The sequence below is a fragment of the Lissotriton vulgaris genome, chromosome 3_1, assembly GCF_964263255.1.
Source record: "Lissotriton vulgaris chromosome 3_1, aLisVul1.2, whole genome shotgun sequence".
Lineage (NCBI taxonomy): Eukaryota > Metazoa > Chordata > Amphibia > Caudata > Salamandridae > Lissotriton > Lissotriton vulgaris.
In genome coordinates, this window is record NC_141689.1 from 1,868,343,170 (window position 1) to 1,868,368,372 (window position 25,203).

The following is a 25,203-nucleotide window of genomic DNA, read 5'->3' on the forward strand; positions in this document are numbered from 1 at the left end:
AGATATGCATAGGTTTGGATGCTGTTTTTTGTATATATCACTTAGGTGAAATGATCTTTTAATGTTCAAACCCCTTAGTGTATTCAATAAGCTCTTTTGATGTTGTATCTGTCTTTTTCTTCTAGAGGCAATGACAGGCGTTTTATACAGCTGAATAATGATGATATTGAAGTCCTTTGAAGTAATGTATAATGGGTAATACCTAGGCAAAGGTAGGGTTAATTAAGCATGGGCGGAAAATCCGTTCCGCTCGCGGATTTTGCGGATTTTCGGGAAATTCGCAATCCGCGAGATTCGCGAATCTCCCGCAAAATCCGCAAATCCGCGAGCAGCGGATTTTGCTCGCACTGCTCGCACTGTTTGCGTGAGTTCGCGCCCCGCGAATAAGTGCAAAATTGCAGAAATACGATCTTAGCAAAACTGAAAGTAACTACTTACCAGGTTCAAAAGTTCAGGCTCATCATTAGTAGCCATTTCCTGTAGTGCTTCCTGAGGGGCCCCTCCAGAGTTCAGTTGCCAGTTGAAACTATTATGTGACCCTGCTCTGAACCTCAGAATAGTTACACATATGCCACAAAGGTCCTGAATTACAGCTAAGGGAGACAAGCAGGAGCCAGGCTGGAAGTTAAAATCCATTAATCAGCCCCTAATTCATTATTGTCAGTTGGGGCAGGGCAGGTGTTGTAACTAATTTTGCAACAATGAAAGCACTTAGCAAGTGCAAAAGATCACTAATCAGGGCGCACTGAGGAAGCAGGTGCCAGCTAAAAAAATATTCTGTGACACATTAATCAGCCCCAAATTAATTCAGGTCACTTGAGGCAGGGAAGGTGTGCTTTGCTTTGCCGAAAATAATGTACACTGGACAACCAGAGGGTGTGGTGATGAAACAGAGGGTGGCATGGGTGGGCCAGAGGGTGGCATGAGTAGTCAGAGAGTGGCAGTGGTGACAGAGAGTGGCAGTGATGAAGAAGAGTGTCCCAAACAGGCTGGACACGTAGAAACAACAAGTTCGCAAAACTTGCGACCCGACAGGTAAGTTCGCAAATTGCGAAATTGTAAAAACCCTCGCGAACTGGCAGAAACACGGGCGAACACAAAAAAAAAATCCGCAAATTCGCGGGAATTCGCGGATTTTGCGGATTGCGAGTTCGCAAATCCGCAAAATTCGCGAACGCGAGATCCGCAAAATTCGCCCATGCTTAGGGTTAATACATTCGTCATTGTTCAGAGATCATCCAACATGGGTCAGTTATAACTCACTGGTGCAACTGTACTTACTGTCCTATTGGAGTGAAATATTAGTCACAGCCAGAATTATTAGAAGTTTACTCAGAATGTTTAATTGCTGTGTTTATGTAGTACAACAGCAAGTTTATAACGCTCTGCTCTCCGATTCATATGGCAGGCCTCTTGCATTTCAAGATATTTTCACTATGACCTGTTCCTTTGTCTTATATGTCCCTACCAGTCGATTTATCGCGGCTTCAACTTTTCCAAGTATTTTCTCAAATACCTTTTCCTAAAATGTGAAACTATTGAATACTGAGATACCCTTAATATCTTTTCTACCAATGAATAGCTGCATATTTATTCACTATTCACATTTTTTTTAGCACCACTTTGAAATTCGTGAACCTTTAATTTTCGTCTTTGATGCATTCATCATCACTCTCCACTTCTCTCCAATAGTCCCATCTCTGCTTACAGGGTGTTAATTGTCACATGCATTGTAGAACATGCAGTCTCAAGGAATTTAAGTGGAAAGATGAGAGGGCAAGTAACAGCCCACGAGAAATAACAAAGGCGTCTTCGAACTGAGATTTTCTTTAGATGCACACTGTGAGTGTAAGAACAACTAATTTAAATAAATCAAACGCAAGAGCTTTTCAGTTCTCTCATACTTACGCACGGAAAAGATCATTGCAGCCATTAATTATCATTCCGAAATCTTTTCTACAAATGCCAACGTTGCTGTAACTTCCTGAAAAGCACGCCTTTTTACAATACTGGATTCAACTGCCTGATCTGTCATTATGGAGTTTTGAATAAAAGGTCATGTTTTTTCACAATTTATTTTACAGTCATATCAAGGGAATAGCAGTACAATGTCAATAACAGATGAGATACATTGACTCAGTAAAGCAAAAGCAAGAAAAAAATTCATACCCATAAAACAGAACTGTGAAATATATTAGATATTATTCGTCAATGTCAAAATACAATCAGCTACAATCAGAAAGAGCTTGTAGAATAACTTGCATTCAATTGAAAAATAACATGCTGACAATATTAAGTTAATCGCATTTGGTAAACGAAGAGGAAAGAAATGAAGAGTGGGAAGGGGGTCAATCATGAGCAACAAAGCAAATAAAAGCTCTTGAAGGAGGAAGGAAGTGGGGACCAATAGTTGTGGTTCACTACAGGGGTAGTCTGAGTAATCAGACCGTTAACCAGGTGAAGACGTTTCGTATCCCACAGAGAGCTAATAATGGTGTAGCTGCTTCCAGGAGTATCATAACCCCTATCCCTCTCTTTCCGCCCCGCAAAACACACCCCGCTTAGCAGCTACGGCAGTGGTGGAATTATTTAGGGGTCTCCTTCATCTGCACCTTGGCAAATAAAATCTCATATTTAACACTAAAAGGAATAATGAAAGATGGGTTAGTGAAAAATGGAAAGAAGGATGGAAGAGTCGATGCATAAGTGGATGAAAAGATAGGTGGTTGAAAGGATGGATGAATGTGTGGGCGAAAGGATGAATGGGTGAAAGCATAAATGAGTTGGATGGTGGATTAGTGGGTAAAAGAATGGGTGGATGAGTGGGTGAAAGTATGGGTACATAAAACTACAGCAGGGTAAATGGAAATCTGAAAGGATGGAAGGATGAATTGGTGGGTGAAATTATGGTAGAATAAATGGAAATCTGAGAGGATGGAGAAATGGATGGATGGGTGGATCGTGTGAAATGGTGGCAGAGTAAATGGAAATCTGGACGGATGGATAGATCAGTGGGTGACAGGCTAGCAGGCTAAATAGTATTGCAAGAGAATGGATGGGTGAAAGGATGACAGAGTAAATATAAATCTGAGGAAAAGGATTGATGAAGGCATTGAAAAAAGGATCAATGGATAAATGAAATGCATTATGGATCAATCAATCAATCAATCAGGGGATTTATAAAGTGTACTACTCACCCGTGAGGGTCTCAAGGTGCCTGGGGGGATGGGGGGGTGCGGCTCCGGTTCAGTTGAAAAGCCAGGTCTTGAGGTTCTTCCTGAAGGTTTGGAGGGTGGGGGAGCATCTGACGTTCACTGGGAGCTTGTGCCATGCTTTGGCAGTGACGTAGGAGAAAGCTCTCCCTCCTGCTCTGCTTCTGCAGATGTGGGGGGTCTCTGGGAGGGCGAGGTCAGCGTAGTGGAGGTTCCTTTTGGGTACGTGGAAGGATAGTCTCTCGTTGAGGTATTTGGGTCCGATGGGTCCGATGGTGTGGAGGGATTTGTAGTCGTGGGTGAGCAGCTTGAAGGTGACTCTCTTCTTGACGGGCAGCCAGTGGAGGTTTTGAAGGTGATGGGTCATGTGTTCATGCCGCGGGGTTCAAAGGACAAGTCTGGCTGCGGTGTTCTGGATGGTCTGCAGCCTGTGTAGGAGGGTTCTGTTGATTTCGGCATAGAGGGCGTTGCCGTAGTCCAATCTGCTGGCTTTTGAATGCGCGGGTGACAGTTTTTCTGCATTCTGAGGGGATCCATGTGAAAGGATCCGAAGGCAGTTGAAGCTGGTAGAGGCGATGGAGTTGATCTGGCGGGTCGAGGATGATGCCGAGGTTCCATACGTGGTCAGTCGGGATGGGGGGTTCCCAAGGGCGGAGGCCCACCAGGTGTCGTCCCAGGCGGAGGTGGAGGGTCTGAGGATGAGGACCTCAGTCTTGTCCGAATTGAGCTTCAGGCAGCTGCCTTTTACCCAGGGGCTACGTCCCTCATTCCTTCCTGGAAACAAATTCTGGTGCCTTCGGGGTTCTTTGTGAGGGAGAGGATGAGCTAGGTGTCATCGTTGTAGGATACAATGCTGAGCCCATGTTGTCTGATGAGGGGGGAGAGGGGGGCCAAGTTGATGTTGAAAAGCGTGGGGATGAGTGAGACTCCTTGGGGGAATCCGCAGTTGGTCTGTGTGTGTTCAGAGAGGAAAGGAGGGAGTCTGATCCTCTGGGTTCTGCCGGAGAGAAAATATTGTATCCAGGAGAGGGCAGTTTCTCGTATCCCAGCGTCGTGGAGTCTGGCTACGAGGGTGCGATGTGAGACTGTGTCGAAAGCTGCAGAGAGGTACAGGAGGAAGAGGGCCGCTGTGTGCCCTTGGTCCAATATCCTTCGGATGTCGTCGGTGACGGCAAGGAAGGCCGCCTCAGTGCTTTGATTGCTGCGTGGATAGATGGGTAAGTCAAATGGTAGTTGTATGAGTGGATGGATGCATGCATAGATGATGGATGTGTGAATGGATGGATGGAATGGCCACTTGATAGATGTAATGAGGGAAGATTAAATTATGGATGAAAGAATGTATGAATGACAGAATGTAAAGGTGAAATTGTGGAGGGAAATGTGATGGATAAATAGATAGATGTTTGGATGAAGGAGACAAGGGAGCTCTTTTAGGGAGGTTTGGTCTCACTGCATTTGCTTGGTGCAATCAGTCATTTGGTTCAAAGTGGGGGTTATTTTAATTTTCTAGCTACTCCCATGGCTGCTTGCCATGGGAACGCAGGTGTGATAGAAGCACAGCCATGGCACATAGCATAAGAAAAAGTATATTTGAAACCAAATGTGCTAACAGTGCACATGATGCAGTTAAAGCCCCCAGAGTAAATACTACAGAGTCATGCATGCATTAGTGGTTGCAATAAGGGGTGAAAGAGCTGTTACAAAATCTTAGTCTGGTGCTACCATATGCATCACTCGCTTGCAGCTTAACACCTTTTGCGTCTCAGTCAGCCACTCAACACGACTTGTAATTGTGTTGACTTCCTCCAATGTTTCATTATACACACTTTAGTAATGGCCAGTGCTATATGCAGCCATCGCTGGCCTAGATTGGCTTGAACAATAATATCCCTCATGTTCGTGAGTAGAACTGGTTTTGCAGATGGTGGGCATGAGTCTGCTAGTCGCTGACACTTCTTCCCATATAACACACACATCTAAAGTAAAACAGGACAAATCATATCTGAAAAAGAAGTGGAGGACAGATATGCCGCAGGGAATTGCAAGGCCCTCACCCACGTTATTGGAACATGCCTATTATTGGGCATTCCCACGCTTGAACTCATGTGAGTTCAAATGTGTTACTACCACCTTCACTCAGAGGAAGGGTGTTTGTGATATTATTTAGGGAGAGAAAAGTCTCCTGTGTCAGAGCACAAAAAAAGAGATACAAATAAATGGCTTTTATAATCCTATCCAAATCCTTTATTTATGGTGGCCGTGACTGTAACGTTGCCTGAACCCCCAAGGAAGACACTGCAGCCACTGTGTAGTTAACTACTTATTTATTTATAATTCTCACTAAAGAGCGCCGAGCCGCTGCTGCTCGCACTCGGCTCTTCGCGCCAATGCCCCGCCAATGCTGCGCGGTGCGCGCGCAGCCCCAACTGGCCGCCGGCACGTCACGTCGCCGACGTGACGTGCAACCACTAGACTGCGCCACTACATATCTCCCCTTTTTTCCAACACAGAACATTTTAACTCACAGTCCGACGTTCATGTCAAAGTCTCGGAACCTTGCTGGCTTGACCACCATTCTACCCCTCCGGGTCAGTCTCACCGGGGTAGTGGGGGCCACCCCTTCTTTTCTTCCTCCGCTTCCTAGCGCAGCCGCGCTTCCTTCTCCTCTACTCAGGTCCTCTCCGACCGCCTGCTCCAGGTCGCCATCACCAGTCCTTTCCCTTTGCTGTTCTTCTCCTCTCACACTTGGTTCTGCCTCCTGATGTTCCTGCTGGACAGTTCCCTTTTCCTCACCTCCTAAGTCTGCTCCGCCTTGATCCCAACTTAGGATCTTGTTGCATCTCGCCATGCGGTCCTGCGACCATACGTTTCCGTCGCTCAGCAAAGCCGCTCTGCCCAGTACTTCCTTCACCTGCATGGGCTTGCTGTATTTACTCTCTCCTTTCCTTTGTAGCGTGGCTAACTTTACTCGTACCCATTCCCCTTTTTCCAATCCAGTGTCTTTTACATTCCTCCGGTTGTCGTAGTGTTTGGTGTAAACGGCGGTATGCACCTGTTACAACGCATTTTTTACTCCGCACTACCACTACAACGCAGGCATTACAACGCATACCGTTACAACGCATTGCGCTGGGGGGCGCTCTAGGATAAGAGGTAAGTTTAATTTACTATCCAACACCTTCCCTAGGGTCCACGGGGACTGGAGTTAGAATAGTAAATTATACTTACCACTATCCAGCACCCCAAAGCGCTATGCGTTGTAGCGGTATGCGTTGTAAATACCGCGTTGTAATGGTATGCGGAGTAAAAGTATGCGTTGTAACGACATACATCCGTAAACGGCTTGTGCCTTCTCCAAGTTGGCTCGCACCACTGCTGGGGACCACTCACTCGTTATTGTTTTCTCTTTCCACACCCGATTGTCTTGGGTGAATGGTTCGCGGCCTCTCAGTATCTGGAAGGGGCTGTAACCAGTCCCTGTGGGGGTGATCCTGTACGCCCACACCATGTGCCATATCTCCTTTTCCCAGTCTTTGTTGTCAGAGATGGCGGCTTGAACCGAGCCCATCACCACTCTGTTAAAACGCTCTACTAGACCGTTCCCAGCAGGGTGGTATATGGACGTGTGCTTTGCTAGGATGCCGTTTCTCTGCATGAAATTGTTCCATTTCTCTGATCTGAATTGGGGGCCATTGTCGCTCAGGATGGACTTTGGGATACCTTCCCTCACAAAAGTGTCGGCCAGAAATTTTAAAATGGTCTCTGTGTCCATCGCCTCGTCTACTCTCAGTTCTGGCCACTTCGAGTACCTGTCCACCAGAACACATACATACTTTTGGACTCCATGTACATCTAAGATCGGGCCTAGGATATCCACCGACAACTCCTCCCACGGATTTCTCGGGGGTCACATTTTCCTGGAGCTGAACGCAGAGTTTTGAGAGTCTTATCTGCGCCGTGGCACCATGAACAGTCTCTGACGTGTCTCTCGGCCCTCACATCCATTCCTGGCCACCAGTAGTTTTGCTTGGCCCTCAGTTTCAGTTTGCCAATTCCCAGGTGTCCCTCGTGGAGTATGTCCAAAAGTTTGGGGATATTGCCTGTTGGAGGAATGACCTTCTCTCCCCTGTACACAAATACACCTCGGTCGTCCATCGACAACTCTTCCCTGACTTCAAAATATGGGTTGAGGTCTCCGCGGGTCTGTCTTTTGTCAGGCCACCCCTTGGTGATATATGATTTCACTTCCTCTAGGATCTGGTCTTCCTCGTACGCCTGTTTCCATTCTTGATGGCTTATGGTGTTTTCTTGGTCTTCCGTGAGTGCTACCCATTCTTCTGTTCCCGCTTTGTCTTCCTCGCTCGGCTCCATGGCTGCTGCTCTGCTCAGATAGTCTGCCACTCTGTTCTTGCTGCCTGGGATATACTCCACGTCATATCTGAATTTGAGTAATTTCCGCGTCATTTTGGAGATTCTGGGCATAGCATCGGCATGTCCACTCGATGTTAGCACTTTCAGTAGGGGCTTATGATCCGTCCTCAATTGGAACCGTGTGCCCCATAGGAACTGCCTGTATCTGGTCGTAGCCCACACCACTGCCAGCATTTCTTTTTCTATTACGCTGTACTTCTTCTCTGTTTCGCTCAGCGTGTGCGGGATGCGAAACTAAGCGTCTCCATCCTTCCTTGCCCTCGGTCCTGCATCAGGACAGCACCCAGCCCCTTATCACTGGCATCCGTGGTCAGTACTGTCCTCCCTTGGGGGTCGTACCCTTGGAGTGGTATTGCTCCTGCCACTTCTTTCTTGATGACATCAAATTCCTCTTGCGCTTCCTCTGATCAGCAAAATTCCGTATTGTCTCTCGTCAACTGCCTCATGTGATGGGTCTTGGAGGCGAAGTGCTGCACAAACTTGCTATAATACTCCGTCATCCCTATAAATGATCTTACTTCTTCTTTGTTGGTGGTCGGAGGTGCCTCACAGATCGCTTTCAGGGTCTCTGCTTTCGGAGTCACTCCTCGCACTCCTATTTCGTGTCCTAAATAGGTCACTGACTCCATTCCAATCCGGCACTTGGTCCATTCCGCTGTGAGGCCCTTTCCCTCTAGGATCTTCAGTACTTTGCTGAGTTTTACATCATGGTCAGGTCTATCTCGCCCCATCACCAGGATGTCGTCCTGGAAGTATTGGACGCCGGTCGTGTCTTTGAACAGTTGGTGCATCAGCTTCTGGAATACTGCTGCCACCGAGGCCAGCCCAAACGGCATACGGCGAAACTGATAACACCCGAACAGGGTGATGAACGATGTGAGTTTGCGGCTCTCCCGGTGTAGTGCAATCTGGTGGTAGGCTGAGGTCAAGTCTACAGTGGAGTACCACTTGATTCCCCTGGTGCTGGCCAGCATCTCCTCTATTCTGGGCAAGGGGAAACTCTCCACCACAATGTTCTTGTTCAGTTCGCGCAGGTCGACACACAGCCTGACCTTCCCGCTGGGTTTCTTAACTACCACCAGAGGCGCCAGCCACTCAGCACACGTGATGGACCCAATGATCCCCTTTCTCTCTAAGCCCTGAAGTTCGTCCCGTACTGCTTCTCTCACTGCCAAAGGAACATTTCTCGCTTTGTGGGCTACTGGTATGGCAACTTCTTTTAGAACTATTTTATGTGAGAATTTCTCCAATCTTCCTACCGTGCCACCAAATACTTTGGGATATTCACTCCTCCATCTGTCGAGGTCTGGCCATGCTTCCGGTTCTGTTAGTAGTATTTGTTCTTTGCCTCCCGGATCCAGCTTGATGCCCAGGTCGCCTTGGTCTAACCATCCTAGGACCGATGTGCCCTTCTCTGACACGTAGAGCTTACAGTAAGCGGAACGGTCTCTAAATTCGAAGTTTAATGGTCTGAATCCTGCCATTGGTATGCGGTCACCATTGTACGTGACCGGGCGGATGTCCAGCTTCTCCAGTTCTGGGCCTAGACGCGGTGCAAAGCTCTCCTCCCATACCGTTCTCTCGACGATGGTGTAGGGCGAGCCTGTGTCGGCTACCACGCTTATTGGAATTCCTCCTATCGACATCTCCAGAACCGGTTTCATCGTCCTTCTACCATCGACACTCAGAACTTGGCCATCCATGCTCAACACCTGATCATAGATGCAGAGTACCGTGACAATGTCCTCCTCAGTCCCGTCTTCTTGTTCGTCGCTTCCTTGACCGACGTATCTCACCGTGCCTTTAGAGGCCTTCTTCCTACATACCTTCTCATAGTGGCCCACTACTCCGCAATACATGCATTTGGCGCGGAATGCTGGGCACTTCCTGTCGTGCGCCTCGTGTGATCAGCTCCCACACCTGTAGCATGGCTTCCTGTTGTTTCCTGCTTGTTTTCCCGGGGGACCTGCGTTGCCTTGCCATTTGCTGGGTCCCTTCTCCGACGACCTCTTGTTCTGGTAGTCTCTGCGGGGCTCCTCATCGTCCACTCTATTCACCATGGTGCTAGGCGCTGTTTCCTTCTTCGTTGCGTCCGCACACCTGCGTGCCAATTCCGCTCTTTTGACAATGACCATCACCTCCTTTAGTGTGGTGTCCCCGCTGGCCCATATTTTGTCCTGCACTGCTGTGCACGTGGTGTGCATCACCACCTGATCCTTAATGAACTCCTCTTCCCAGTTGTCGTATTTGCACGTGAACGCCAGCCGCTTCAGTGCCGCTACGTATTCTTCCACCGTCTCTCCTGGGCGTTGCTTTCTCTGCTGGAAATTGAATCTGTCCACAGATAAACACACCGCCGGTCTGAAGTGTTCATTCAGATCATCAATTGCGTGGGCGTACACATCATCGTCTGTGCTTGCTCTCTGTTTTGGTACCAGGCTTTTGTAGATTCTCAGCCCTTCCGGGCCTAGGTTTAGTAACAAAATGTGTTTCTTTCTCGTGGGTTTGAACTGCTCTTCATTTTCGTCTTCCAAGACTCCTATGAAATTATCAATGTATACTCTCCAGTCCTCCCACTTCATAAGTGGTTCTCCGGGTCTGGGTAGAAACTGCACCGGCGCCATTGCATATCCAGCTTGCGCGCTCATCTTCTCGCTCTTGACCATGGGTTTTACACTCCCTTGGCTTCTGGGGCTCCCCGGTGTTTTATCTTGCTCTTCCTTGCTTGCTTGGGCTTGGGGACTACCTGCGTCAGCCCCCTCGCTCTTTTGTGAGGTATCCAGCGCAGTTCCCCCTGTCTTGTGGGTCGTAGCGTGATCTGGCGCGCTTTGCTTTGCATCTCTAGGGTCTGTCCACCCTCTGTGGTTTAGCTGTCCCACCCTTCTGGGCGCTCTTGGGCTCTGCCACGGTCTTTAGGGTACCTGTGTGGTAGCTGTTGGTCTTTCCTGGCCCTCTGTTCCTCTGGGCACCTGGCTCCGTGGTCCTGCTTGGCGCTGATGTTCTCTGCCCACCGGTGTAGTTGCTGTTTCCCTCGGTGCTGCTTCCTTGCTGTGTGGGGGGGATGGTCTGCTATCCCATCCTCGTCGCAATTGTACCGTTGCCTGAACCCCCAAGGAAGACGCTGCAGCCACTGTGTAGTTAACTACTTATTTATTTATAATTCTCGCTAAAGAGCGCCGAGCCGCTGCTGCTCGCACTCGGCTCTTCGCGCCAATGCCTCGCCAATGCCGCGCGGTGTACGCGCAGCCCCAAAATGGCCGCCGGCACGTCACGTTGCCGACGTGACGTGCAACCACTAGACTGCGCCACTACAGTGACTGTATAAAAAAATCCTGGGATAGTAAAGGGGTTATCAAGGATGGTTGCAGGGCCAGCTTTAGGGCAGTGTGACCGGTGCCACTGCACTGGGCACTGACCTCAAGTAGAGGCGCTGTGTTTAGCAATACCTTATGATTAAAAAACAGCTGATGCAGAGTTCCTTGTGCGTCCAGATTTCAGGAAGCAATAAAAATGTCAAGATAACTCTTGTGATTAATGTTCCTGCTAGAGAGAGATCAGAGTTTTGTCTAGGGTCAGTTTTGACTTGCCATAAAGTAGGCAGAGGGTAATATGCCTGCTGCAAAGAACAGGTCTGTGTTTAAAGTGGATAGTCGAGTGTATTAGTGTATTAGTAAAAAACAGCCTTTACCAGTGCTTGAAAACAAATTAAATGTTTATCTACTCAGTGTAGGAAGGGTTATTCAGGGTGATGTGTGGTGGCGTGGCGTGCATCTCGCGTTCTCCTGTGGTCTTTATCAGAGGTCGATACAGGGAAGTTGACCATAACAGCACCGCAGGGGCCATATTCAAAGTCCACAAAGTTTGAATTTTTTTAATGAATGTTCATAACCCATTCCAAGAAATGATAAAACTGAGGAATGTCAAATAACAATACATTACATATTTGATAGCCACTAATATAATGTTGGCTAACATGTTGACAATAGAGTTGCATCTGCTGGTTACAGTACGATCTGTGGTGGGGTTGACGTGACAATTATCTATTTCATCTGTAAATATTGATCGGGTGCAAGGAAATGCCGTGATTAAGGCCATTCTTGTATCTGCCAGTCCTATATATCCATCACTGCTCACAATCAAATAGGTTTCTTTTAGGATTTTTCTCACTGTTAGAAATTCATGGTTTGTCAATTATAACCCATTCCAAGTCTTATTAAGTTTGTGTTTGATTTGAAGGAAGCGAATCGTCAGTTTTGTACCAAGTCTGCCCGCGTTATTGCACTCCTGTGTTCACTTATCCGTGTTTGAATTTTTTGGACTTGTTATGCCAAAATAACGAAGCCCACAGGGGCATGCTATCAAATGGATTACTCTGCTTCAGTTGTAATTTGTGAAGTAATTCCTTTTTTTTTAAACTTGTGTCTTTATTGAGTATTTTTAGACATATATTCACATTCGTCCATAGTACAGTAGTTGTGTCTCTTATATCAATGCTCCCATGTGATAGAGTACATCCAATAACATTGCACCTCATTCCGGTCAAATTCAAATAAAGAGACCTAACTGTTGAGGTTGAGGTAGGGGATAAAGAAGTAAATTGGGAGAAGGGGATGCCCATTAAATCCAGGAAACGCTGGAGGCCCATGGGGACTTTTTGCAGACAAACAAGACATATGCATGTTTCAGGAAACCTGGGTAGGGAGGATCATCGGAGGGTAGGCTTTGCATCATTTACCATCCCAGCCACCTTTGGAGGAAGGGGCAGACCATCAGGGGGCCTATCCATTTCGGTAGACTTACACTTGGGTTGTAGAGCCGAGCAAATACCCACCCCCACAAACGATATTCAGTGCATCCTACTTACCTTCCCTACAAAGACAAAAATGGCTTTTATCAATGTCTACTCCTGACCGGTTGCCACCAATTCAGAATCTACCACCATAGACCACTTGGGTTTCTTTATTTCCACCTTGGACCCAACAGTATGGCTGATCATGTGGGGTGACATTAACTGTCTATTAGAACCTCTCATTGACCTGAACAACACCACCCCTTGGGAAGAAGACTCATACTGGGAAACGCCCAATCCTCAAATCCAACCCATTAAAGCTTGGTTGCCGCTGGCATTACAGATCAGCTCTATTACACTAGCCCATTCATTAAGATCGTGCAATGGAAGAACAATATCAGATACTCCAGGCAGCTAACTTTTAATAGAGTAGGTCAAGAGTCTCTTTTGGACTGTGTTCTGGTTGAAACCAGACTGTGGTAAAAGGTCCATTATGTTGGTGTCATAATAAGGCATGATAGTGATCATAATGCCCTGGTCTTGGAACTAAAGATGCTAAATTTGGGATACAACACTACCAATTTTAAGACCATGCCTAGGAATAGTCGATTAATACTATACAACAGCAGAAAGAGAGCTAGGTGGTCACAAATTAAACAAACACCTGATAAGATGACCAAGGTTTATCAGTTGGTAACCCTAATACTTGTAAAAATTGGGGAACTTGCAGGTCCAAAGAGCTTCCCTGTAGCCAATGGGAAAGTTGCAAAAATTCATCTAGAATTAACAAAAAAACTGGAAGATATATTCCACCCCGTGCCTTCAAGGAGGGCTAAAGCCCAAGATAAATGTAAATGGTTCAATGTAAAATGTTGCAATGACAAGCTGGCCCAATTGGACACTGTCAAAGCAGAGGACAGAAATAGAACCTAACTAAAACGGGCCCTGTACAAAGAGACCATCCATTTGGAAAAAATGAACTGGGAATTGGAAACCCTTAAAATTGCTCTAACTAATAAAGATCTGAAAACCTTTCGCTCAATTTAATAGTTAGTGCAGACAACAACTAAGGGAGGCCAGCCATTGAACCAAATATGTTGTCTGAAGCTTGGGAGAATCACTTCCGCTCTCTGTATAATAGCAAGGCACCCACAACCATAAATGTTGATCCCTTGCCAGCATCCTCTGTGTTTTCTGAGGAGGTTGCCACAGAGATCACACCATCTGAAGTCCTAAATGCCATTAACAAGCTCTCTAGTAACAAAGCACCTGGCCTAGACAAAACACCGGGGGTTCTTTTTTGGGAGGAACCGAAAGTATGGGCACCGTACTTATGGTCCCTATTTAATGCAATTATGAATGGGATGGATTCCCCTGACACCTAGCGTGGGGCAGAAATTGTCCCGGTCTTTAAAAAAAGCTGCCTCCTCCTACCTACTAGCTATCGGCTGATTAGCTTATTGATGTATCCCAGAAACATTTTGCCCGGGTACTTCTTGACCACCTACAGGCGTGGATAGAAGAAGAAGAGATCCTGAGTCCATATCAATCCGGCTTCACAAAGAACAATTCCACCGTTGACCAGCTATTCAGGCTACAACTCCTATACTGGAAAACGGTGGCCATAGAGGGTGGCAGCCTCTATTTAATATTCGTAGATCTGAAGTCGGCATTTGATCTTGTTTCCAGGAGCAAACTCTGGGATGTGCTTAGGGACTTGGGGCCAGATGTAGGTAAAAAACATTTACCGATTTTAAAATACCGAATTGTACCGATTCGGTATTTCAAAATCGGTAAATGGTATGTAGGTCCCAACATCTGGATTCGTTACCGAATCCTTAACAATTCTTCAATTACCGATTCGGTAAATACCGAATCGGTAATGCCCATTCATTCCTATGGGCTTTGAAGCCCATAGGAATGATTAGGCATTACCGATTTGGTATTTACCGAATCGGTAATTGAAGAATTCACAAGGGTGCAGGGGGTGTCACTTTGACACCCTCTGGCACCCCCAAACCAGGCACAGGTGCCATGCAGGCATACCTGCCCTAAAGGCAGGTCTGCCTGTCACATGACATAGGTGTGCATGCACACATGTGCATGCACACCGGAATCGGTATTTTACCATCAAATTGGTTTTGTTGGTAAAATACCGATTCGTTAAGGCTCCTGGGACTCTGAAGAGTCCCACCTACATATGGGTGGCTTCAAATCGGTAAATTTACCGATGTTTTATTTTACCGAATCGGTAAAATTACTGAATCGGTAATTTTACCGATTCGGTAAAATATTGCCCCCTACATGCCAAATCTTGAAAACCGGTCGGTAACGGCCGAAAATACAGATTTTCGGCCGTTACCGACCGACCTACATCTGGCCCTTGATCATTCCAACGTACCTCCTCAGTATATTAGTAAGGCTCCATGAAAATAACTTTGCCCAAGTTAGGTTTGGGAAACATGACGAATTTACATCTCGCTTTCCTGTTGGTAAGGGAGTGTGCCAAGGTTGTGTGCTCGCCCCCACCCTGTTCAACCTCTTCATTAACAAACTCATTAAGCAGCTCTGGGAGGTGAAGGGTAATGATGCCCCTAGGCTAGCTTCATGTAGGGTCCCAGCAATGATGTTCACTGATGATACCCTCCTACTTTTAAAGTAGCCCATGGGTATCCAGCGTATTCTCGACACCTTCAACACTTTCTGTAAGATCCAGCGGGTGGAGATTAATACATCAAAGACCAAATATATGGTCTTCAACCCTGCCAATAAGTCTTGCTCCAACCCATCTTTACACGGTACTCCACTGGAAAGAGTGTTGATCTTCGATTACCTGGGTGTCACTCTTACAAAACATCTGGAATGGGGGCCCCAGATGACTAAGGCAAGCTATAAGCTAGCGCAGACAATGGGAGGGCTCATGAAACTTTACAGATCATCTACATTTAAACCTGCAGGGCCAGTGATTGAAATATACAAAACACAGGCTAGGGGTGCCACAATGTATGGGGCGGAATTGTGGGGTCATTGCTCTACTATCAGCTTTAATAAAGTTGAGAACAACTTCATGAGACAGTTGTTAGGTCTCCCCCTCAGCACACCACTCATTCCCCTACGCTTGGACTTCAGCATTAGGCCTATCAGTAAAGAGATAGCCCTGAGACCCCAAACCTACTGGGGGCATCTATGGGTGACCCCGGAACTGGCCACATATCGAGCTGAGCTTAAAGAGATATTGAATATCCCGGGGTCTGCAAATTTACAATGGTTTAAACATATTAGGGTTCTTTGTAGTAATCTGGGTAAAGCAGAACTTTGGAAATCACCAGGAGAATCATGCCCATCAACTTCAAGGCTAGAACTGATAATATCCTTTAGAATGAATAATCTATCAGTTATCCAAAGTTCGTCTTGTGGCCGTCTGACGGCTGACTTTTTCCAAATTAAAGATGAGTATTTAATGGAGAGATTTTTGGATGATATCCAACCTAGTTCGGATAGAATACTGTATATGCAATTTAGAATGGGGATTCTGCCGCTTCGTGGTTTCACTAATAAATGGTCAAAATTAGATTTGGATGGATGCCCTGCCTGCAGTCATATGGAGGGGATAGATTTACATGATCTCTTTTTCTGCCCTGCCTGTAGAACAATATGCCAGCGCTGGCTTATCCAATTATGCAAGAATTTAGGCTTTACACAATGCGCTGTGGCATAAAAAGCATTTAAAGCTCTAAAATATGACACTCACGCTCCCACTGTTTTGGCTGTTTCCCGCTTTTTAAATTCTATGAGGCATTCTCGGCAGACCTTCCTAAACTAGTAACTATGTCTTCAATATCTTGTACATATTTTTACTGTTTTATCTGGGGCTAGCTGCCCAATTTTATTTGTTTTAATTGTTAACAAACCTTTTTTCGGGCATTTGCACTTTAATAACAAATCATGTTAATTCACGTATCCCAAATCAGGTTTATTATTTTTTAAATGTACAGTTTTCTTCCTATATATTGGCATACGTAGTAGTTTTATGATGGTATATAAGCCATGACTTAATTGTATATACGTTATTTTTATATTGCAATGAACTGTACTTTTATGGTCCTCGAGACCAAAATAAAGTTATTGAATGGAATGGAATGGAAATTTCAATATACGGAAGTATTGAGGCACAAGATACAAAACCCCCATGAGCACTGAGTGTGCACTTATTTCTTCAATCGTAGATCACAGCCCCACTAGCTGCCTCCTCAGTTCATCCAGAGATTATCTACTCAGTGTAGGAAGGGGTATTCAGGGTGCTGGTGCCTGCGTGCATCACGTGTTCTCCCGTGGTCATTTTATCGGAGGTCGATACAGGGAAGTCGACAATATCAGCAGCACCGCAGTGGTCATTTTCAAAGGCCACAAAGTTTGAATTTGTTTAATGAATGTTCATAACTCATTAAAAGAAACGATATAACTGAAAAATGTCAAATAACAATAAATATCAGATTTTCCAGCCACTAATATAATGTTGGATAACATGTTGACAGTAGAGTTTCACATGCTGGTTACAGCACGATCCGTAGTGGGGTTGACATGACAATTATCGATTGTATCTGTGACTATTGATCTGGTGCCAGGAAATGCCATAATTACTGCCATTCTTGTATCTGTCAGTCCTCTTTATCCATGATTGCTCACACTCAAAAAGGTTTCTTTTAGGATTTTTCTCAATGTTAGAACTTCATGGTTTCTCAATTATAATCCATTCCAAGTCTTTTTCAGTGTGTTTGCTTTGAAGGAAGTGAATTGTCAGTTTTGCTCCAAGTGTGCCACGTGTTTTTGTACTACTGTGCTCACTTATTCTTGTTTGAATTTTTGGACTGCTAATGCCAACATAACGAAGCCCATAGGGGCATGTTATCAAATAGATTACTCTGCTTCAGTTGCAATTAGTGGAGTCATTCCTGTTTTTTTTAATAAAACTTGTGTCTTTATTGAGTATTTTGGACATATATACAACATAGGTATAACCATAAATCAGATAATAGTACACTCATCCATCGTACAGTAGGTGTGTCTCTTCTATCATTGCGCCCATGTGAGAGAGTACATCCAATAACATTGCACCTCATTCCAGTCAAATGCAAATAAAGAGGCCTAACTGACGTAGGGGATTAAGAAGTGTATGGGGAGAAGGGGGTGACCATTCAATCAAGGAGGCGCTAAAGGTCCATGGGATGGGAGAGGCCAGCGACTTGCCCCATTCTTGTTCAAGTTCAAGTTTATTTTATTTGTTTTGGTACTCTACTGACGACCACAAATTTTATACGATAAAATTTAGTTACATATACTTTTAGAATTTCATATTAATACAAAGCTAAAAAAGGTTTTAAAAATTTATAAAAGTTATAACAAACTAGTTCATTAGGAGGAAATTTGCATACTGTGATCAAGTCCTTTACGGTGGTGATACGGCAGTTAATGTATATAGGATACAGGTGTTTTGTCCTAGCTGCCACTACTTTTGGGTTAGGGCATATAAATAAAAGATGATCTACATCCTGCTCCCCTCCGTGGCAGAGGTTACATAATGAAGATCCATTTGGGTGCCATCTTGATGTTGTGGTTAGCACTGGTAAAATGCCGAGCCGTAACAGGATGATTGTTCTCCTAGCTCCGTGCGAGAGATTAAAGTGTATGTATGTTGCACTTGCTTAGGTGCGATTGTTTCCGTGAAGCTTTTATACAGAGTCAATTTGGCACAGTGTGAAAAATCAAGATCATAACTGAGTCTGGGGGTGAAACATTTTAAAAAGAGTTTCAGTTGTGACGAAGTCCACGTGAGCAACAGGTTAACATTGATCTCAGCTAGTTTAAATGCAGTGGACATGTTGCTGAACAATACTTGTTTCAAAGCGTCACAGTCAAAGGTCTCGGTTTTAAGTAGTGAATGGAGAGTTCCAGCCTTTGCGTGCAGCAGGTTATATGCCCACCTGATGACGTTTGCGATAGCTCTTGAGTAGGAGCTTGTGATAGAGAATTCGAGGCGAAGAGCTTGCACCGGGGTGGAGTGTGATACCTTCAGCATTTTCCTCAGTATCTTCCCTTCTTTTTGGTCCAAGAATGACCACTGTTTTATTGGAATATATTCCAAAGCAAATGATAAAACTGGAGGTATCTTTGTACTATATACTTTGAGAAGGGATGAAAAATGTCTGTTTCCTGAGGCCGCGTATAGTCTTTGAAGGGCTCCGGTATGCACCTCGGATTTCCTAGTCAGGTTATTAACCTGTAAATTGTTTTTAATGTCTTAGTGAAGATCCTGCCCAGGTATGGGTATTCCTCTGTCTCTTCTATTGTTCCAGCGCCGAGTCTTCAACAGAATTTGGTGCTTCTTTTTCTTCCTGAGAAGGAGACTATTTTTGTCTTGGTGAGATTCGGGATTAAGACATTTTCCTGGCTGTATTTGTTCAGAGTGTCTAGAAGTCTTTGCAGGCCAAAGGGCGTAAGATCTAACATTACGATATCGTCGGCATATAAGAGGGCGTGAACGTTATAGGCTGCGATCTTTGGAGGCAGACTTGACGCTTGTTGCAAGTCCTGAGGCAAATCACTAAGATATAGTGAGAATAACAAAGGGGCTTAGAGACAACCCTGCTTGAGACCATTTGCTGTTGGAATTATGTTGGTCAGGCCCTTTTCACTCCCCATTTGCACTTGACACCACGTGTGCGAATGCAGTGTAATTATAATTTGTAATAATTGCTCAGGGATTCTTGACTTCCTCAGTTTTTTCCAGAGTGATGGTCTGTCTACTCGATCAAATGCGGTAGAAAAATCGATGAATGCTGCGTATACCCGTTGGGATTTTCCTACAACGTATTTGTCGAGGATTTTTTGTAATATCGCGATGTTATCGATAACCGAATGGTTAGGCCTGAAGCCGGCCTGATATAAGGGGATTAGATCCTGAGAAAATGCCCAATTTTTAAGTTGGTCCAACACTTCGGCGGCAAAGATTTTCCCCGTGGCGTCTAGTAGTGCTATTTGGCGATAGTTGCCAGCCTGATGTCTTGACCCTTTTTTAAAAATCGGTATTATGATACTCCCCTTCCAGGATTTTGGCACTGATCCTGTTTTAAAGATGAAGTTAAAAAGGGGAGAGAGCATCTTACTCCAACCCTTGGGATCTGCCTGTAGGACCTTGATTGGTATTTGGTCTGGGCCGGAGGCTCCTGTAGATCTCGCCTTTCGGATGTGCATTTCTATTGAGAACGGGGAGGCGGTTCCATTCGGAACGTTGTTTCCTTCGCTGTTATTCCCAGTGTTTACAGCCTCTTCATTACTCGTGTTTGCTCTGTACAAAGCTGTCAGGTAGATTTCCCATTCTTGAGGTGGGACTGGGATGGGGTGCAGGGCCTTTTTTGTTCCAGTTTCCTTTGCGATTAATGACCAGTATAATCGTTGGTTGCGCTGTTTTGCCGCAATTTGTAGATCGACCCAGTTTTTGTCCTGCGTTATTCTTTTTAAGCGACGCTTTTCTCGCTTGAGTTGATTTTTCAGTTTGTTAATGTCTGCCTGTCTTGTGATTGAGCGGTCCACATATTGTGCTCTAATAAGTTTGTTTAGTCTTTTTGTAGTTGCAAAATTTGAGGTTTTATTTTTGTTTTTATTCGTTACTGGTGCGACTTGTTGCAATTTATTTTGAAAGACTTGCTTTAAGTTCTCGATAATGGATTCAAAGTTTTTTATTACATCAGCGGAGAATTCTATAGTTAGAAGATGATTTGTATCAATTAAGGTAGTTATTTTATCTAACATAGATGAATTCCAGTAGAGCCTCCTTTAGTTTGTTTTTGCCTCTACTGTGCTATGTTTATACATGATTTGACTAGGAGAGCAGGTGCTTATCTTCCATTGCGTATGTAATAGCAGGATTGCGTGGTCACTCTCTTCAGTGAAGTAGATGCGGAGATGTGAAGCGGACTCAAACGACTCCATGCTGCTGATCATTTAATCTAGGATTTAGAGGGTATTGTTTCCCCGTCTGGTATGCGATGCTGGGATGTCACCTTCTACGTTCCCGTTCAAAATAATTCCATTTAGTATTGGAAGTGACGCTAATAGCATTTTCCCCCTTTCATCAGCCCTGCTTCTAGTCGGGAATGTCGGCACCGGTATTTCTAGAGCTTCATCTTTGTCCCAGTTCGCCCAGTTGGAGATTTCATTGTTTGATATTTTTCCGTTGAGATCACCCATTATCAGGAATGGCGGATAAGATTGAGCTTCGATTATTTGTTAAATGGTTTCAAAGGTTTCCTCAAATTGGACATTGTTCTTTGGTCCGGGAGGGACATATACGTTGAAGAGTAATAGACCTTTTTGGGGGTCTGAGGAGTGAATCTCCAACCTGATTTTTATACACTGGAATTGCTTAGAATTGGTGTCAACAATCTCATGAGCCCAGAGATACTCTTCCCTTAATAGGATAGCTATCCCTCCCTTAACGTGTCCCTGTTTAGCTTCCTGTGCAGGGGTGTCATAAACGAAGTATCCGTCCTGGTTAAAGGTTTTTATTGACCAAGTTTCCTGTAGTGCCAATATGTCCGGTCGATTTTTTGTGACTTCCGTCATTTTTTCTGTGGTTTTCCCTGCCATGTTCCCATATGTTATCGAAAGACCGTTGCTAAACGGGTTGAGTCGGGTACTTCACATTTTTCCTACCGTTAAGAGACTCTGAAATCCATGACCATGACTGGAGAGTTTTTGCTACTTCCTTTGCTTTTGCGTCATGGCTCCAAACTTCTCTTTCTCCGTTCTTTACTGAGATCCTTAGATTTTGGTCTGAATTTGGGTTTGTTTCTGAGTCTTCAATGCTGTAGGTAGTTTTGAATTGAATTTGGGGGTTTTCCCATAAGGGTCCTTTGAACAATTTTTTCGGGTGGTTGACTGTGGTTTCCTGTGTAGGGACCAGATCATAGCCACATTTTTGTAAGGTCTCCTGTTCTCTTAGGATGATCCCTGGTAACACCGGTGACCGAAATGCAACCACCGCTATTTTGGTATTTTCTTTGTCTGGGAATATTACTAAATCGATCTCTTTTCTTGTTAAGGTTTGTAACGGAGTTATGCGTTGAAGAAGGTTGACTATTCTCCCTCGATTTAGTGGGATGCTGTCTGTGGGAAAAAGCTCTGTTATTTATAAATGTTTTGACGATGTTTCTTCCCCTAGAGGGGCTTTTTTGTCGTGATCATCTAGCCCTTTGAAGCGCTCCCTTGACCCTGTAGTTGTTGGATTGAGGTGAAATTCTTCAGCTCTTGGATTTAAAGTGGTATATTGTCGAGGGATTTTTTTGTCTGTGTTTTCTGCCGCGTTTCGGTATGTTCCCTTTGTGGGAGTCGGTGTTTTCGTGCTTTCTTCGTGCTCGTACTGGGATGCGGGGGGGTTATTGCTTTCTGGAATTTGAGTATACGCGCTTTCTTCTTTTTGATTCTACGTTGCGGCTTTCTTCTTTTTTTCCCAGCTCCTTCTTGGTTCTTCTTGATTTCTTGTGTGTCCCTCGCTTGTTCGCCGTCGAGGATGATCTTTGCCTTCTTTCCTTGGTCGGTCACCGAATTGGACGTTGTTGATTTATTTTTGGTGTTTGTGAAAATAGGATATAGGTTGTGGGCGTCAATTGTATCTTCTCTGAAGAGTTTCTTTAGAGAATATATAGTTGGTTCCTGGTGGTTATTCTGAGTTCCCTTATTTGGTCTTCCTTTCGTTTGAGTACCTTTCGTTTGAGTACCGGTGTCGCTTTTTCCCTGGGCTAGCAGCATGTTGGTGATATTATTATTACCTGTTGCCTCTTGAGAGTTTACTGGCTTTTCTTGTGTTTTTGTTGACTCGGTGTGGTCTTTTTTTCTTTTTTCTTCTACTAGGAATTTTAGTATTCCTATTTGAACGTCAAGAGTTTGGTCTGAATTCTCCAGAATATGGCCTAAGAATGAGAGGACTGATTCTAAAATTTCTTGCAAGGTAAGGAGTGATTTGGACACAGGAGTGTTGTGATTAGTTAGGCTGGAAGATTTAAACATGTAAAGGTCTGGTGAGTATTCGAGATCAACTACTCGATCCGGGGATTTTTGTAGTGTACTAGTAAGTATCTCCTCTGGCCTTATTTGCGGTTCGAGCTTCTTATCGTCCTCCTTGACAATTGTTTCTGGACATAAGTTGTTACAATCAGTACTGCGTTGGATGTTTAATAGACTCGGAGTAATTCTGATTCCAGAGGGGATTCCTCTATAACTGATGGGCTAGAATTTTGTTCTGGGTCAAATTCAGGGTTTGTTAGGTTTTGTTCACTGTCGTGTAAAACTCCCGATATGTCTTTTCCACCCTTGTTGAATTTGGGTTTTGTTCCTTTATTTTGTGGTTGACTTTCTGTTTGGTCTTTGGTGGTAAGTGTGGAAAAATAATTAGTTATTGCAGGAGTCCTTTGTTATCCGTCCACTTTTCACCGCTTTATTGGAGGACTTCCTGATTGCCTCTTCAGTTCCCATTCGTTTCATAAAAATGGTTCGCGACCTCAGTGTCTTGAAAGCCATATCCTTATCCTGGGGCGGTAGATTGTTCCGCCTTCCCGGGGGGGGGTAGTTGTTTTGGGCTTCCCCTCGTGTTACGAGGCAAAGTGCGGGCTGTGAGGAGGCGTCAAAATCCCTCTAGGCGCAAGACGAATTGTTGAGTGGACTCTCTTTCGAAGGCGCACGGCGCTTTGGGGGGGCACTGGGGCGGGGAATGGCAGCGCTGACCGCTCAAATCACCACCACCCCCTTCCCCAAAACCCAGGCACCCCTCAGACCGTCCCACTGCCGGAGGCCTCCACTCGAGCTGACCGCCTCCTTCCTCTGAGTCCACCGGTTCCTGGGGCTCCTCACCGACGCCTCTAGCCACTCCAGTGCTGGGGCTCCGCTGGCGTCGCTGGTCCTCTGCTCTCACTCTGGTCCGCCTCAGTCTGTTCCCTGATCTCCTCTGCTCCGCTGGTCGACGGCAGGCCTTTAGCCGGTCAGGCCGTGTTCGCCGCTGCGGCCGCCGCCGTTCTGCGTTTCACTCTGTTGGGACCCGAGTGCTCGGTCTCGGTTTGGGGGTTATCAATAAATTGGTGGTTATTATCTTTGCTTGGGCTGCCGGCTGCACTTCAGATCGCCATGCGGGTGCCCAGCGAGTGGTGGACGGGCGGGGTTGCTTTCGGGCGCGGAGTTGCCTACAAGCTTCCTGATCCGCTCCGCTTCGCTCCTGCTCCGCTCCTCCCTGCTTCGTGTGCTTTGAGTGTTGAGACCTGACTTCTTGGTCTCGATGTTGATAGCCGCTGCAGGGGCGGGTTGGTACTGCTGCTTGGGCTGCCTGCAGGTCGCGTTGCAGGGGCCCGGCGGGCTGGCGGGGGTACTTTCGTTAGTGAAGTTGGAGCTGACCTCCCGCTCCGCTCTGGTCGGCGATCCGTCTCTCTGGTTCAGCTCTCTGGCGCCACCAACTGGAGTGCACTTCCTAGGTGCCACTACACTCTAAGCCTCTCTACTCCACTCATTCTTGTATTTCCGGGATATGGAACCATAATCAGACGAGAAGCGTGGGTGCTGCCCAAGGGCCACAGGAAGGGAAGCTTGTCAGGGGTAAAGCCTGCATGGTCCATGACTCAGAGGAGGAGTTGGATGGGGCCACAGTTAGTGGAAGAAGTAATGCTCCCCACCCATGAGCCATCGGACAGCGATGCATCTCCCCAGCATTCTTGCGATGCATGGCCACTGCCTCAGCTTTTGCCCAGTGCTGGGCAGGGTTGGAAGATTCCAGGAAGCTCTGACCAGTTTTTTAGCTATGATGAGTTCCAGGTCTAGAAACTGTGTCTTCGCTTTGCTGCTGCACGGTCCAGGACCCCCGCCTCCAAAGTGGATATGACCATTATCCCCATGATCAACTCTAGGCAGGAAATAACCATGATCCAGTACTATTGGAGTTGAGGTCATTCCCTCAGCAGGTGTCTGAGGTCTGCTCCAGGAGCGTTGCATCTGGCACAAGTGCCCAATGCCGTAGGGAAAATACGAGCAAGCCTGTGAGGGGAAAGGTGTGCCTGTGCCAAATATAGAATAGGATCAAATTCAGCCTAGTGCCATGGGACACCTTATGTGGGTAAACCAGGGCCCTATTCATTCTTTATAGTTTAATGATCTCGCGAGATTGGTTTCCCAAGGTGTCTGGTAAGGACAGTAATTATGTTTTGGTGTGCACAATAAGGGCTTTATTAATCAAGCTGACTAGCCTCCGAATCTCACCCAATGTGCGCACTGTTTGTATCAATTTGTGTGTTTCTGGTTCGGTCTTGTGCATTGCCCATATATCCCCAAACGCCCCATTCAACTTCACTTATGTGAAACTGGCATTCAGGGAAGGCATCATGTTAAGTTTGTTCCTTAAATGACATTACATGGCCATTCTGGAATAGGTCTCACACACACAGGACAGTCCCAACTCCTCCCACGGCTGAAGTTGTTGGCCGGAGAGATGCCCCCTGCTTCTTAGAAGGCTGAGCAAAGGTATACCTGGGGCATAGGGTGGAAAGAGGTTAGTGAGATGCACCACTTTTATGAAGCAGATGCTTCACCCGCATAAGTAGGAGGGCTTCCTGGGGGGTTGAATACAATTGTGAAGGAGTCTAAGGAGTTTTGCGAGTCAGTGGTAAGGTAATGGACTGGCTCACCGGTCAATATGTGAGCCATTGTAATTGGGCAGCTAGGAAGTTACATGCA